Source organism: Pezoporus occidentalis, unplaced genomic scaffold (assembly GCF_034315485.1).
Source record: "Pezoporus occidentalis ecotype Australia unplaced genomic scaffold, CSIRO_AGI_Poc_V1 ctg16, whole genome shotgun sequence".
NCBI lineage: Eukaryota > Metazoa > Chordata > Aves > Psittaciformes > Psittacidae > Pezoporus > Pezoporus occidentalis.
This window is the reverse complement of record NW_026913425.1, coordinates 7,504,303-7,520,309: the sequence shown is the minus strand read 5'-3', so window position 1 is coordinate 7,520,309 and position 16,007 is coordinate 7,504,303. Positions and strand designations below refer to the sequence as shown.

The 16,007-nt window shown below is 38.6% G+C and overlaps 1 long non-coding RNA gene across 1 annotated transcript in view; it reads right to left on the bottom strand.

Moving 5' to 3' along the window:
• The window catches only part of LOC134160353 (uncharacterized), a 142,273-nt gene that overhangs the window by 52,066 nt on the left and 74,200 nt on the right, over positions 1-16,007 (bottom strand). The gene's annotated exons all lie outside the window — the stretch shown is intronic.

Here is a 16,007-nt window from a genome sequence, read left to right as displayed (position 1 = left end):
TTGTTCCACTTTTGTAGCATTTTGAACATCCAATTATGCCTTGGTGAAATAAAGAAAAGAAGGGCTGGTCAAATGCAAATCTGGTTTTGTTCGCAGCATGTTTAGCATTTACAGTTGAGGTTTAGTGATCTGCTTTTTTTTCTTTTTTTTTTTTTTTTTTCATAGACTTACTATTTTATGGTAATTGTATGTGCTGTGCTGTTAGTATCATAAAAGAGATGTAAACCCTAGCAGACTGCTCCATCCAAAAATGTTGAAAAATCTTGTTGCTGCTTCTTTCACTTGGAAATGAAGTCTTGAATTACTAGCTTAATATTTTGTTTTCAGTAATTCCTCCAGTGAAGCAAGTATCTTTGAGACTGTGTTTCCTAAATGCCATAACATGTTTCTTTATGCATTAATTGCAGATTGAACCTGTTTTTGAATCACATCCAGCTGTGTCATGACACCACTAAAGACAAATCATACACTGCATGAATAACTTTGGAGTGGATTATCTCTTGCAGTTATATAATGAATGAATATTCAGGTCATTCAAATGGGCAATTGAATGAAATGAAAAAGCATCAGAGAGTTGTTGAAATAGTCAAAATTTTATTTCAGGTGACTGAAATACATCTGGGAATGATATTTCTGGTATGGTCCCTCTACCTTAGGGCCTCGGGGCAGCAGGAAAAAGACTGCTTTCCCAGCCTGCCTGGTATGTAGCATTAGGTTCTTTCAAACATATGCTGCTTCAAGCAAGAAAAATCTACTGTGTACAAAGGGCTTTACAGGTGTCCTCAGGAAGATGGCTTAGAGTAAGTGGAACACTGAAAAAATTCTTCTCGAAGATCTTCAGCACCACACGTTGCCTTCAGTCTGCTGCTCACTGTTGCATGGTCTGCTGTGCTTTGAGATGGACAGCATTTTCACTTATGTCCTGTTCTCTTTATGGAAATATTTTATAAGCCATACACTGAGTGCAGCAATATACAGGAAGACTCCAGTCATGCAGAAATACAAGGCTGGGCGTAATTTAGTATATGCTGGTAGTTGATGGTCTTCCTGTTTTGTCTGTGGAAGATACAGATTTACTGGAGGGAGGAAAAGTAGTCTTTTTTCCACTGCATTATTGCTGCTCTATGAGCACCTGCACCTGGCTTTGCAACGGGGAAGCAATTTTCTATCTTGGACGTACCTAGTTCTTTGCACACCTGAGGATTTGGACTCCAAAGCAGAACTTGCTGTATAATAATTTTCGGCATTTCAGCCAAGTTAAAAGGCATGAGTAGGTAAGTGCATGAGTCTGATCATCCACAGGCTGATGGAATCTCCAGTAAAGGAACTCAGACAGAAAAGGAGCTCTGTTTAAGAAAAGGGCAAGTAACCTGCCAGCCCCTCAAGGAGATCTGTGGGATCTAGGGGAGCTGAGAACCATCTGCACTCATATTTTGTGTCCATGCAGCAGCCATAGTCTTCCAAAGGCTTTTTTTCCGGTGAGAATGGAAAGGTGTCTGTGGGGATCTGGAGCTTGTGTAATAAATTGTAGCATCACTTTGTTCATACCCACAAGGATACAAGCCAGAATAGATCTATACAAGAGAACTGGAATAAAATCATAGGTTTCTGTTTTCAACATGCATGCTTAGGGGAATAGCAGTCCTACTATGCTAGTGATGAAGTAGGAGCCAAAGCACCTGGGATAAAGCTTCTGGGATAAAGCTTAGGAAAGTCTAATGTTTAGGAATGGTACTGAATTTTGTAGGGAATGTGAGCTGACCTTTGTAAGTCCTTTTATCATCAGTCTGGGAAATGCTTTAACATTTGATTTGTTTCCATGTGTGACGCTCAGTATCCTTTGGTTTTTGACATGTTTGTTCTGAGTGGAACTTCTTCAGCTGTCAGGAAATCAGGAAGCTGCAGACAAAAGATGGATGAGCAAGTGGACAACCTCAGGGAGCACAGAGGGGAAATGTGAAGAGAAGGCTGGCATTGCCATCTCAGTTAAACAAGTTCCTGTATTGAAGAAAATCTCAAAGGGTGCTCTGCTCTTCTACTGCCAGTGTCCATCTTCTGTTATTATTTGCATTAATGTTGTTAAATATGGACTTTAAGTATATATGACACACGGAGTACAGGGCTAGTGTTTCCAAAACCACTTAGGCATTATGCAAGAGCAATTTCTAACCAAGCTGGCTGAGGGAGGCAATAGAGAAAACCACTCCTAAACCATGTTTGTAACAGTGGCTTCTTCTATTGTACTGGGCACTTGGATTCAGTAGAGTTTCACTAGGTTTGAAGTTTTGTGGCAGATTTCTCATTTTTTATTAGAGGACATGCCATTTTTGTGGGGATATTCTATCGAACAACCTCTCTGTGCTCAAAGAAGTGTAAAATGTCAAGTGGTGTATGTAGTAAACATTATGCATAATAGTTTTGTTAGTGCTAATTGTTCTTGGAGAAGTCTTCAGGTTTCCTGCCTATTTTCTGACTCATAACTGGTGAATATTCTTGAATGTCTGATGTTCCTTTGAAAAAAGATGGAAATGATTGCCAAGAAGCTAAGTGAACCAGTTAAGAATTGCCTTTGCCTTAAAAAAATGACCAAAGTAACAAGAAATGGCATCATTATTGCCTTTCCTTTGGGGAATTGGGGTGAATATTTGGGCCCCTGAGACTTTCCAACATCAATTCACCTGATAATGCATTTGGATTTATATGTTTGCATCATTTGAGATTATTAATTTATGCTGTTGGTCATAGAGTGTAAGGTCAACATACAAGAGACAATAAACAATATAAAGGACTTTCTGAAGTACTCATAATATGGTTCAGTGTGGTTTGTGTTTGTTTCTCTTTTCACATGAAAGACCCTGTAGCCTCCATTTCTAAATGAGTTTCTGAAGCACTGGGATTACTAATTCACCCTCAGGTCTTAAATCAATGGGACTTTTGCCTCCAGCTTCTCTAGTGAAGGACATGAAGTGAGGATACATCTACAATGTACAACTTAATCTACTAAAGGAAAGGAAAGCCTCATGGGTAGAAAAAGCAGTTATGTATCATGGTATAACATCCTGATTTAGGATTACTTGCAAAAATACTTTTTTCAGTATGTGCTCCCAACAAAGACATTAACTGCTCATAAAGTCAGTGCATGCCTGAATTGGCAGTAATCAAAGGAGGTGTATTTGTGGCTGTATTGTGGAAGTACAGAGACAGGATTTGTATTTCTGACTTCAGAGGAGCTGTACAGAGCAGGAGACAGAGACAGAATGCATCCTTTGGGATAATTTAAAATTAGTATGTGCATGAATTCTTCTGATCCATGTTTTTATGGCTATGTCTGAGGGACAAATCTTTTTTGCAAGGCTTCTCTCCAAACTATATGATGGTTTATACTGTTGCTAAAAGTGCTACTTGCTTATGTGTTCTGTGTTTTGTTTGCAGTATTAGGGTGAAAAAAGAGAGAAACAAACAATTTTGCTCTAATGAAGTCCCTTTCCTATGTTGTTCTCAGGATACCCAACAAACAGGAAATTAAGACTCACAAAAATGTCCCTCTTACCCTTCCAACCATCATCATCATCTAAGTTGTAAAAATGAGGCAGAGAGAATTGATACTTTGCTGGTGATTTTAATCCTAATTTTTACTATATTTTTTACTGTTAGTGGTACAAGAAACATGGGTAGTTCGTCTCCAAAGGAGAGTAGAAAATACCTGTCTCTTTTGGATGTATTCTTCACAATGGAAAAAGCACTGGATATAATTCTTGACCTGCCAGCACCAGTTGGAATATGCTCCTGGTTTCTGTGACGACAGGATTTCCTCTGTAGTACAGATTAGTAATTTTATTTTGTATAGTCACTTACTATAGTAAGTGTCTATAATGACTTTGTATAATCACTGTTTGTGAGGATCTAGCATATGTGATATGAGCATGAATGTGTTTTAGTTAGTGTTGCAGTATTTGAAGACATCACCATAGTTAAAATCATGTTAGGATCAGAACACAGAAGTATTTAATTTGTTTTCAAAACCCAAATCCATGTTTCATTAGTGGTCCTGTACTGTGCATTCACTGCATAAATTTGCAAATGATAGAGTTGTAAATTATGCATTGGAGCCCAAACTTGCACTATGCTGGCATTTTTGGTTGTTTGGGTTTTTTTTTTTCCCAGTAATAGAATCATAGAATAGTTAGGGTTGGAAAGGACCTTAAGATCATCTAGTTCCAACCCCCCTGCCGTGGGAAGGGACGCCTCCCACTAAACCATGCCTCCCACTAAACCATGCCACGCAAGGCTCTGTCCAACCTGGCCTTGCATACTGCCAGGGATGGAGCATTCACAGCTTCCCTGGGCAACCCATTCCAGTGCCTCACCACCCTCACAGTAAAGAATTTCTTCCTTATATCCAGTCTAAACTTCCCCTGTTTATGTTTTAACCCATTACCCCTTGTCCTATCACTACAGTCCCTAGTGAAGAGTCCCTCTCCAGCATCCCTGTAGCCCCCCTTCTGATATTGGAAGGCTGCTATGAGGTCTCCACGCAGCCTTCTCCAGGCTGAACAGCCCCAACTCTCTCAGCCTATATGTGGTAAAACTTCAGTTGTGGTGGCAAAAGAGGTTTCATTTCTTTCTGTCAAATGTGGGACAGAATGTGGCTTCAAAATACCGCCTTGCCCATTTTGCAGCTGTGTCGCTACCGCTTTTTTATATTTATCTTTAGAAATGTGATACTCTTTAGAATATCATACCCTTATGTGACATCAATTCTATATGCTTAGTAATAAACCAAATAAACAATGATCTTGCTGATACTGCAAGATTTATTTTCAGTATACATAGGCTGGTGTAGATTCTGATGAGGTTTTCTTGTGAGACTGGCATCTGTTAATAAAAACATTTATTCATATTCCTCCAGAAATACATGTTTGTAAACTTTTCCAGTGGAAAAATATAAATTTGAAGTTTGTTTGCCTTTTTTTTTTTTTTTTAATGTGCACTCATAACTAACAGCGTGTATATTCACCTTTGTGGAAGTACACATGCATGTTGGGAAATCTGACATTTGTGTTCCAAAGCCTCTGTATATCAGGTGGTGGGGGAGGATATTTGTTTTCTTCTTTGCAAAGGATGAAAAATGGTCGTGTGTGTGTTTTAGAAATAAAGAATATGATTAATTAAGCAGGGATTATGGTGGTGTGCCTGCAGAGCACAGGTAATAGGATGGGAAACAAAAATAAATGGAAAGCTCAGAGTGGGCCATAATGTTCTTGCATGCTAGCAGAGAAATTTTTAATCAGATACTAAAATAATGAGGATGTCACTGCAGATGTGTGAAAATAAATATTACTTTCCATTTAGATGGTGAATGGAATGATGATCTGGAACATTTTGAGAATGTTCAGATTTGGAGGATAATAGGGAAACAGAATACAGTATATTAGCCTGAATAAAGACATTTCTGAATATGTTTTTGATTTGCAAAAAAGATGGAAAACATGGCAGAAAAGTGTACTTCTGTAGAAGGGTAACCAGCAGAGAACCATGCCGGGGGAGTTCTCCCTGTTTTTACCACAGAGGCTGTGGTGCTTGGTGGTCAAAAAAAGAATAAACTAAAGACACGGCGAGAGAGCGGCCCTAGGCTCATTGATTAGTTGCAGTAAAAGCAGGTTGTATTTTCTGTGTCCTATAGTTGCTGCAAAAATGATCTGTTGTCACAATCTGCATTGCCTAGACATATTTAAAATGCAGATTTCATTTATCATCCATAAGGGTGTTGTAAACTCTTGTCACTTTCATTAACTAGCCCTCCCTCTTCCCCATATGTTTGAGTTTCACAGTCTTTTTTTTTGATACTGTCATTTGGGAGGAGGTAGAATATTTGACAGGCAAATGGTCAAGCTCTTTTCTAGTGCAGGTGGTGTTTGGCAAGAAGTGGTAGACATGTAGACTGAAGAAATGCAGTATAACAGCACTTCCTTTAAATTTTAAATTACACTGAAATTGATCAGTACTGATGTCTGCATTTATAAGCCATATAATGTTGTTTTGCATGCTGAAACATTGTTAGATTTTGCTCGCAAAGAAATTGCTTCTGTGAAATTAAATTGATGCCATGAAATACAGTTTCTGTATCTGTTTCAAGCATATAACATAAATATGTCTGTCTATAGCAATACATATGCTCTAACTTTCATTCTACTGATTGAAAATCAGCTTTCTTAGGCTTGGGCTATCTTAGGACATACCTGGATAGGATAGATACAGACACGTTTTATTCTTGTAAGGTGAATTATTTCCTTGAAACAAGTGTTTTCGAAAAGAAAAGTGTCTTTGTACAATAATTAACAGAAGACTGGAAGGGAAGGCTCAGTCTAGTCTAGTCTCATGTTGCAGAAACTTAAGTTATAAGTAAACCATAAATTGATCATACATCATGTTGCAACCCTTTAGGGGGTTGTATGTGGAGAGTTTCTTGATTATTTTTTTCTTTCTCTTTGTACAATGACATCTAGTTGTCTTCTAAATTCCACACAGGATGTATTTCTATTAATTTTGTTTCTGTTTCTTCTGAGACTGACTTTCAATTCCAGCAGCTGTGGCTGACATTATTGCCTTTCCTCTCTCAGAACCCTTTTTTACAAGCTAAGTTAGCCAGACTCTTTTGGGCACTTCACTTGTGATAGACCATCCCTCTGGCCGTTGTGCTTGGGATCATCAGCTCTTCTCACAGCCTGAATCCACCTTTCCTGGACTTGACTGAACAGAAAAGTAAGTGGTACTCCAGGGTGCAAAGAGGTTTCAAGCCAGCCTCCTATGCTGGTATTAAACTGGTATTAATACTTTCCTTACTAGAAATACCTTGACTGACAAGCTGTGTGCCATTTTCTAGCTGCGTCATATGGTGCCATATTCTCTGTTGTAAGTACCACCTACCCTAAGTATTTAACTTGAGGTGCAAAATTACCTGTATAATCAAAGGGGAGAGATGGACATTTCTGCATAGCTATTCACAGATAGTCAATTTCTATTATTTAGTTCAATGTCAGTTGTCTAATAAGTGTCCTGTCCAAATTCATGTCCTTAGTTTTGTTAATCCCTTCCTAATTTCTGTGGCTATATCATTGGTGATGATATTATCTAAGATTGGTCCCATGGCTGATCACAGATGAACTTTTAGTAACCTCCTTTGTCTGAATACTTTCTTTTCGGCTTTACTCTCATGTTCCCTTCAAGGTTACTCATCTGGCAACTTTTGTACAAATTGCCAGCATTTACTACTTAAGTAATAGTTTCCTGTGCTGGATTCAGATACTTCAGTAAGTCCCATGTGGAATCATAGAATCATTTAGGCTGGAAAAGACCATTAAGATCATCGAGTCCAGCCATTACCCCAGAACTTCCAAGACCACCAGATAGTTTGTTGAAAAACTCACGACTTATGGAAAGAGAGACTCAAGTTAGCTGGGCGCAGTCTAATTCTAGTCAATCCAAATTGTGTTTTCTCCCATTTTCCAAGCATATTGAAGTTTATGGCGTCTTCTTTTCCATGTTTGTACATTACTGAAGTCAGACTATAGGTCTGACTGGCTGGGCAGTTTGAGAAACTTCTTTTCTTCCTCAAATGCAAAACAATGTTGATCTGTTCTCCTGTAGCATGTGTCCTAGGATAGAGACTGTCTACTTCATTACAAGATGTTCAGGGGTTTGCTTCTATTTAATTTTGATAATTCTTGTTCTGTATTCCTTTTTCCTTTAATCTGCCCTACCCGTGACTGTATAGTCATTGTTTCTGTTGAAAAGTAAATCAAGTGTTAATTTAGTTACACAGTTATACTTAGGGAATCTTTAATCTTTGTGTCATATACAATGCACTTTCTTTATTAATATATTGGATGAATATTTTAAGGCATTCCAAACTCTTAAACTCTGTATTTCTCTGATTATTTTTTTTAAATGATCTTTTGCAGCAGAGAACTTAGTTCTGTATATCATTTCATTTGATTTAAAGTGAGTTGGCCCATGATCATTCAGATCATGTGGAAAAATTAATGGATCACACACTTGAAAGTCAACTGCAGCAGTATGGGTTCATTGTCTACTTGGTGAAGATATGCCCGTCACTCATGTGTGGATGTAGCCAGAACTAACAGCTATCAGTAGGATTTATTATCTGTGTGGGAAGTTCAAGTCTTTAATACTACACTATCTTTCTCCTTTGTAACACTGTAGAGCTGTGCCTGTCTGTCACCATATTTGGTGGCCCATAGAGAAACTGGGATTGGGTGGCTAATTCAATTTCTATCTTATTAGAGCCCTCCTTTTCCAAACTGATTTTGATCTCTTTTTTTTCTTTAAGTCTATCACATCATTAGTATGCAAAACTACTACAATGTTATAACCATTATTTCATTTTATCTGAATGGTTTAAAGTACAGACAAGTACCCTTTCAAAGCTGTGTTTTTGTCATGATTGCTATTCTGTCACGTCTGTGTTACTCCTTGGAGATCCATTTTATCATGATCTCTGTAGTTAGCATTAATCATTTCAGTGCCCATACAGCACAGTATCTCTTGATGCAAGAAGATTAATCTTATTTGCATATAATGAGTGATTCCTTAGGCTTTTGAATTGCAGCTACCTTGTCTGTTTTTTCTCAAGATTATTGTTGTGAAGATACTGAACATTAGCTCAGGCGATTTACGTCCAAGTTATGGATTGGGTTTGTTTTCAAATGTTTGTGTGCATCTTAGTTTTTCTATGCCTCTTTGCCTCTTTCCCTGTGTCAGATCCAGGGCATATACTTACTAGTGACTGGCAAGTGCTCAAGTAATTTAGTGGCAAATACTGTGAAAATAGAATCAAAGAATCACGGAATAGTTTAGGTTGGAAAGGACCATTAGATCATCTAGTACCAATACATTTTGAATGAAGAATGCTATTAAATCCCCATAATACAAAAATTATTTTAAAATTAGAGAAAATACAAAGCCAGTAGTGGATGGTGATAGAAAAGTAAGACATACTGCAGAAAAAGACACTGAAAGAACTGTATTAAATGGAGGACTCAGGAGATTTACAGTTACAGACTATAAATAATTGCAGTGATAATAGTATAAATGAAAGAAGGGAATTGTCCACATTCTCAGAAGAAGGAAAGACATGATGCAGTGGCCTGAAGCTGAAACAGGAAAATCTCAAGTCATTAAGGAGGTGTTTCTTACAATGAGAATAATTGGATGGTGAATGAGAGGGCAGAGCAGCATCACTGCAGATGGGCAATCAAGGCTGTGGGCATTCCTGTGTAGTGGAGCTGGACAGATTAAGTGACGTAGATGAGCTTCTCCAGCTGCTACTCATTTCAAGAGTTTACAGCAGTCAGTCTGTTACTCTACATCGTATTTCTAAAAACCCACATCCTTCTATGTATGACAGTCACATTGTTCCAATGGGATATCATACAGAAATTTGTCTTTGCAGCTGGGATTGTGAGTCCCAGTGTCTTCAGTGAGATGAGGGTCAATCTTACTGCATTTTCCATTGGAATTAAGTGTATTTTCTGCTCTAGTTTTCCAAGCATGTCCCGTCTCTCTCTGACTGCTGTTTACTCAGCCCTTTGCAACTAGGTTCTCATTATTGTTTCTATTGTCATGTTCAAGTACACTGTTTATGTTATGTGTAAACATCATTCGTGCTGGTGGCAAGTTGCCAAAGAACCCCTTCAGATAAGAGATGAAGTAAAAGATGTGTTTTGTTCTGATACTTCAGCCATAGGCAGTGGTTGAAGCCAGCATGTAAAAAAAGGTTCAGTATGACCCTATTCTGTTTCTGCTTCCTGTGTGTGTCACTCTGTTGCTGTGTTGGTGACACCATCATTTTCTAACTAATTGCAGCAGGTGTATACAGCTATGGGGTTTATCTAGGTTTTATTTTGGTTATTCAGAATAAAAAAAAAAAAAATAAAAAAAAAAGGGGGTCATGGCCTACTTGTATTTGGCTTGGATATGGCAGAAGCCCTTGTGGTGGTACAACATTCCGTGTTTCAACATGTGAGTTCCCAGAGTCTCACATAGCATGCGCTTGTCTGCATGCTGTCCATGAGTGCCACCAAAAGACTTGATATTACTCTCGTTTGTCATGGTTGTTGCACTGCTCTGAATGAGTAACAAGCAAGGAGTCTTCTTGCTTTTAACCTGAGAGTTAGCAAAGCGGGGTAAGGCTACAAATAAGCAGCCCTAGCGAAAAACTATAAAATAATAATGTGACTGGCTTTAGTGCTGCGTGCTGCCCTACAGCTGGAGCTGGAAAGCCCATCTATAGGGTTAAGGTCAGAGCAACGTTCAGTCCTTTGTCAGCAGGCTGTTAGTGGCAGTGGGATCTGCTCTGTTTCTTGTGTATTTTGCAGGGAGAGAGTTCGCTGGCAGGTACTGATGTACTGTGCTCCAGAGGTATCAATAATTCAAGCTTTGAGACGGTTCTGTGAAAGAACTCATGCAGATGAGCCTGAGGGATGGCCACAGGACTGGTTCAGCAGGAAGGCAATTGCCACGTTAAGCTGTCCTGGTTGTTTACCCACTTCTTGATGCCTCACTGCACCACGGAGTCCCTAGTGCTGTTTTATTTGTTTCCAATTCTGAATGCAATTATTGTCTCAGGAGGTTGCTTTTGGATGAGTGATCCCCAGAAGCTGTGCATTTGAGGGAAGAAAGAAAGCCTTGGGGCACCCAAATCTTACCAGACACTTCCCAGGTGCTCAAACTGGAGTATCTCTGTGTTTGAGGGACCAGCCCCTGGCCCTCGATAGTCAAGAGAAGAGTGGTGAATTTCTTCTGGAATTTATCCAGCTGCAATGGCACTTTCTAACTGAGCTCATACCTAATCTTTACCTGGATCTGAGTTTCAACCTTTCTAAGGAAATGTCAATATGAGTGTCTTCTATGTGGTTTCTAATGTGCGTTTCCCATTAGTTCAATTTTAATCCAAAATCTTCAGTAAAGACAGTATTTTATATATCTATGCTTAACATCCGGGTGCAGAATCTGTATTTGGGCCTTAAGTAGAAGCATCTTGCTGCTGAGTCTGAAAGTTACAGAGTTTTATAGGCCTAACTGCAGGCCTCTGGTTCAGTAAACATGCTTGGCTTTTGCTTTCCACCCCTGTGTAACTGAGCAGTAACAATTCTCAGAGCAGTATCTTGCCAAAGGCATGTCTGGCAGCTGCCTGGGTAAAGCTAACTGCTGTGGTTCTGCTTTTAGGATGGATATAAATGAAGCAAACAGACTTTCTTCCCAGGCTTCAATTTTGGCCAAGGATATTTTATTATTTAGCTTTGTGTTAGCAGCTGTGGAAGTACTTATATGGTCACTTTGCTAATTAGTTTCACTCTTAATTTTGAGTTTATTAATATTTCAGTCCATTACTTCATCGAAAAGCATTTATAACTTCCATTAATTGAAATATCCTGTCTGTGTTGCAAACATATGTGGGTAAGTATGTATCTGCTTGTGTAGGGGAAGTATATAACATTCCGTGTGTGTTGTACAATCTGGAGATGGATCATTCCAAGCAAAAAAAAGCTTCAGAAAAGGAATATTTGTAAAGGTGCAGTGTAGCTGCTCCTTAGAAACCTAAAGTATAATGATGTCAATGTGCAGAGTCTCTCCACTGTGACAGTTAACTCTTATTGTTACTATTCTCTAGCTGTTTTCATCCATGTTAAATATTATTAATACTGATGATGGTAGTAAATAAAATCATGAAGTCTTCACCTATTATTTTTTTTTTTTATAGGTTCCAGTGGGACTCTTAGCAGACTTAGGGAGTGAGTGAGGACTGACAGCATTTGCCTTTGTAGGCTGGCATGTGGGGATGTGCAGCTGGAGGTCAAGTAGTTTAAGGCAGACCTGCAGAAAACTGGGCAAGAAGGCCCCTCCAGAGTCACTAGGAAAGGCTCAGATATTCCTGTGAAGTAGCTCTTGACAGATATTTGTCTAATGTGTTTTTAAAGCCACCCAGTAATGAAGACTCCAGGCCTTTTTCTGCAGCAGCAAGACATTGTTGACTCTTCAGTTTGTTATCTACAATTTTCATCCTGATATTTAAGATGCATTAAGCTTTACTGGGAGAAAGTTAACAGTATGCTGAGGATGCTACATTTGTGTTATGTGGACAAGAGCAAGAGGCTGTGAGTGTATCTTTGCTAATTTAAATTACATAGTTTTACTCTTGGTTAAACAAGCCAGATGCTTAGAGCTTGTTTATCTGATGTATGAAGAAACTTTCAAGGACACTTAGCAGAGGTGAAAAATTCAGCTGTTCTGTGAGGCAAAAGCAGTCCTAAGAGTATGCACAAATTCAGCTTTTGAATTGATCCAAATGTCACCAGACAAAAACATCACACTAGAAGTCAAAGAATGCGAATCCTGTGGATAAAATGATCAGTGTACTCACTGCTGGCTGGACTCCTTGCACTTAAAAGTCAAGGTGCAGATGGGTGATGACATCTACCCTCTGCTAGGAAGAGGGCAGAAGGCAGAGAGTAGGACAGCAGCCAGCAGCTTGCTCCCTTTCTCTGTGTGCTCAGGCGATGAGGCTGTCTCCATGGTTGCCCCATTCCAGCCTCTGACCCTGCTGCCAGGGGAATGAGCCAGATCCCTCCTAGGCCTGTGCCCTGTGTCTGTCTCCAAGGCAGAGTTTTCCATGAAATTATACTTCTGCACTTGCAGATTACAGAGTAATAAAAGTCAAATGACAGCTAACCCAACGCTAGGACCTCTGCAAGTTCTGTATTATTATTTCATAGCGGCTGATCCATGTGGTAGCAGGTAGAGTTTTGTACTGTAATTGCCCACCACACTGGGTCACAGCTAGCACAGTATATGAACATCTCCCTTCTTAGTCCTACCTTTTCCAGGTAGTAGCTCCGGCAAGTTCATGTTGGAAGGCAAGATTTCTGTCACTGAAACATGAGCATCCCAAACTGTGTGTGCAGGGGCAATGTCGTAATACTGCATTCATGGCCAAATTCACTTCTGCATAAAAGTCTTCCCTATTCTCTTTTCCACTGGTAAGCCTCACACCTCCAATTTGAAAGGCCAGACTGGGTAAGTTTTTATAGTTTGCCTCACCATAAAGATGCTTGAGATTGTTGTCTTCCCTGTTAATGTATGAATGAAATATTTTTCTGAGCTCTTGCTGTTTTAAGTGTATCATTTCTTTACACTCATATTTGTTAGATGACTTGACATGAAGGTATAGCACTTTCCTTCCACCTAAATTCCTTGATTTGAATTCTTATCAACAGAACTGCACAGGAATGTACATGGTAGGAGAACAGTAGCTCCACTGTGACCTAACATTGTAATTTAATTTGAGTTAAAAAAAATACCTACATATTAGCATCCAGCACAGTAGGCTCACCAAGTGTGTTTTTTATAGTGCAGAAAGAGTGATCTGCGATACTATTTTTAAGGAATTTGTGTTTCAGTGTTATTTAGATTGCCATTTCTAAATAGTACAGCTTTTCATTTGAATTAATGTTTCCCACCTGTATTGCTTAGCCAAGCTTCGTTTTGTTTTGAATTTTTTTAAATGTTATTTAAATGTTTAAAAGTTTTAAAATCATATGATGTTGAAAACAGCCTGTTAATTAACAAATGGTTCCCCACTCTTGTTTCTTGAAACACTGAAGATGTAAAAGAGCCTTGATTGACTCCTAATGGCCTAGGTTAAGAATAGTGGTGAAACTGATATATCACAAGTTAAGCAGCTCACAATCTATAATGGATTTCCCACCATAGCAGGGATGAGAGATGGGATATTCTGCTACCTCACCTTTATAGGTGGAGGGATCTCAAGGCGTGAGAGATTAAACCTGCCACAGAACAGGGAGTTTAGACATCAGCAGTTAAGACCGTTTCTCTTTGAGTAATACAGCTGCAACTCTATAAAGAGCTGGAGTACATTCACATATGAACCAGATTAGCTGTAATACATATTAAAAACATGGCACAAGCTGTTTTTTGCTAATACAGTATGCCACATTGGCATAACCAGAGTTACATTCCTATAAATTTCTTACCATCAAATGCAGCAAAACTGCAAATACTGCAAGAGCAATAAAGCTGGTTTATGTGTACATTTAGGCCCAGCTCTTGCCCTCTTCGGAGGTTGTGGGAATCCCTTCATTTATACAGTGGGCTCTTCTCAGATTTCACTCTGTTTCTGTTGAAGACATCTCCCACACGCATATTTAAGTGAATTAGGGTAAAGGTACCCAGGGGTAGTTTAAACAATCAAGTTTAGGTTGCTTGTTTAACTCTCACTACAGGCACTTAAGTTTCTGAGGCACATAGGCAGTTTAAAAAACACACCTTGCTAATTCTGATGAAAATCTGAATACTGGTCCTTGAGACTGATCTCAGTTACACATACAGTGTGGCAGCTGGTACTTACTTCCATTGCCAGAGGGGAAAAATATTGATTCTTTTTTGCTATTGTATTTTGCATAACTGAGCTGTTGAATTTACTGCAGGCAAACTGCATTCAGCCATTAACTTCAGTTGCTTAACTGAATAATTTGAAAGTTTCTAATTTCATTTTACTACTTGATATCCTTAAATGCCTTTTTTTTTTTTTTTTTCTGTGCCGTTAGATTTTTTTCTGCCTCTTTAAAGACATATCAATACTGGTACCTTTTAATAGAGTTTTGCTTTCACAATTTCCAGTTAATGAATCATGCTTCCTAATTCAATTTCAAATAAACTATTATGATTATTGAGAAGTCTGCAAAATATGAAATGATAAATAATATAGGCAGTTTCAAAAGAAAGAAACAACTGCTTGTGACCAAGTATGTATGACATTCAACAGGTCCTAGCATCATGTATTAAAGCTGGTTTCTTTTAACATTAGGTAGATGTTACACAGTAAGGCACAGAATTATTTCATTACTTAGACAAGTCTTTGAACTTCTTTTTGAGATATTACATGTGTTAGTTTTACATGCTCACTTCTTAAAGGAAAATTCAACATTTATCTAGGTGCAGGTATTTGCCAGACACACCTAAGTTGTCAGAATACTTGCCTAATGTACATGGTGTGCCTATACCCCACTTGAAATACCACATTTTGATTTCTACCCGACTCACAAAATAGTGGGCCTAATTCTTCCTTCCAGTCCTGTGCTGATTTTTAGATTTCTCTTCATTACTGCAAGTACTCTCTAATATCTAACAACAGATCTCATTTTCTGCTCTGCACTTTGTATAGCCTATCATTTCTATGTGTAGAGTTTGTTTTCTCTACACTTCTTTTGCTTTCTGTTAGCATAACCTTACATATTTTCAGAGACACAGAGCGTTAGGGCATCCAGCTTTGTCGAGAGACTTAGAGGGGGGAGGGAAAGAGAGGAGAAGAGAGTGAAAGAGTGGAGTTAAGTTCCAATTGCATACACAAAGCAAGTAATAAAAATACTTGCTTTTATGTCATTGGCGGTGTGGCAAACAGTCTGGCTGATGTACACAGTAAGAACTGGGCAAACCCAATAATGGCCAGATTAAAAAATATGTTAACCCTCATTTGTGATGAACTATGAATGAGGTGATGTGAACTAAACCACCCATTACATTGTTATGTGGTCAAAATAGTTATAAGCTTATTGAAGTCTTAAAAAGTGTTGTGGGAAGGATAAAAACAACTGTTAACAGCTGAACCCAGGACGAAAGACAAGCTTAACCAAAGAGGATTTCTGTAATACATAGGTGTCTTGAACAAGAAAAATGGCCAAATTTAGCTTTGTAAGACATGCCAGTTATAAAGCTGGAAGATACATAGTGGTGTCTTGTACGCCTTTCAAAACCCAAGTCATTACGGGAGTATTCCTCAAACTGTACAGAAATGTGTGGTTCCTGACAACAAGGGAAAGTCAAATCTATCCTAGGATTTATTAGAGACAAAACAATGCCAGAAGATGACTGGATAGTTTACATAATGCAAAAGGTTTCCATTGTCTCAG